The sequence below is a fragment of the Harpia harpyja genome, chromosome 1 (assembly GCF_026419915.1).
Source record: "Harpia harpyja isolate bHarHar1 chromosome 1, bHarHar1 primary haplotype, whole genome shotgun sequence".
Lineage (NCBI taxonomy): Eukaryota > Metazoa > Chordata > Aves > Accipitriformes > Accipitridae > Harpia > Harpia harpyja.
The window spans coordinates 44,370,411-44,371,900 of NC_068940.1; positions in this window are offsets into that span (position 1 = coordinate 44,370,411).

The following is a 1,490-nucleotide window of genomic DNA, read 5'->3' on the forward strand; positions in this document are numbered from 1 at the left end:
TCTGTGGCTACTGTTGTCAATTCTTTGTGATGTTTTAGTAATCTGGCTATAACTTAGGTGCAGTTTGGCCTATTTCTACGTGAGTGCCATACACCCTTCAAAGCTAGCTGAACTTTGGTTGTATGACTGTAGCTTAGTTGTATAAAACTACAGTCTTAGCTGAGCAAAATTGCCAGAGGGCTGCTGTAGCTGTTTTCTTATTGTAATAATATTCTGGTCCACCATTTCAAAATCCCCACACTAAGGAAAAATCAAAGCTGAATTAAAAGTAGAAGCAACAGGTTTAGGTACAGAGCTGGGAGCCTTGGCTTTGTATTTTTTGTCACAGAAATGATACCTGTTGTGCACTGTGCTAAAAAATGTTGTATTTTAAAGCAGTAGTATTGTAGGAGTTATGGGTGAACATCTCAAGTGCAGTGAAGTGTCTTAATAGAAGTGTTCAGGTGTAGCTGGGAGAGGAAACAGAAATCCCATAAGCACTGTTAATGCTTTTAAGGTTACTGACGTAGAAGCTCAGAAACTGTAAGTGGCAGGGGCACCACCTGGCAACCCAGCTGTTTCCTGGGTTATGTTTTCTTTCCTGTTCATTTAGCCAATTGCTTTAACTAAAGGAAGAACCTAGTCTGCACAGCAAGGAAATGCAATAATGAGCGTGTGTTGTGATTCCTGTTTACTTTTAGCCAGACAGCCAGAACAGCCTTATTTCTTACAACCTATTTTTTCTTGATTATTTTAATAAATGATGGGGTGGTTTCTTAATCCTACAATTTATTAGTAAGTCTGAGGACCAATCACCTTTCTGCTTTGAATATCACTGAATTCCTTCATGTATTGCATATCAGTGAATAGCTACAATGCTTAGAGTAAAACATTTTTCTGCCTTGCTCAGACTCATTCTGTGGGCAGAACTTACCTGTAAAGAGCACCGAGGTGCAATGTAAAAGGAAGGACCTTCCAACTGCCGGCAGGCTTTCTGTAGCTGTGCACTCAATGCCCAGGGTTTCCCCTTCCTAGGAAAGGCAGTCTGGTTCCTGCTAGAAAACTATTCTCGATTAACTTGCCCTCATTGGGCAACTTAATTTGCAGCTGCATCAGTGTTTTCTTGTAGAGCTGCTGTTACATGTTAAAGGAGGCAAGCAGAAAACTGGGATCCAGGTATTTTCAGTTTGTGGTTAATCCTTGTTTTTGCCTGTAGGGAGGGTGCAAAGCATTGTTGATGTTGCATGCGTGTATGAGACTGGCACATTTAAAGCAGGGCAAAAATACTGTCTGGGCTGATGGACCTCATTACTGGTTTTCCCTTAGAACACTTTCAGCCTTTTACAGAGGGGATGGCTGTTATCTTTGCTATGCAGGCAGGGAAACCAGGACATTGCATTTGTACTTTGACCCTAGGGGAGCACAACACTTTCATCAGGAGTGGCAGGGATGCGTTTTGTGTTTATGCTGCGCGTTTGGGTTGGGGAAGTCAGGAGAGATCGCTGCATGGT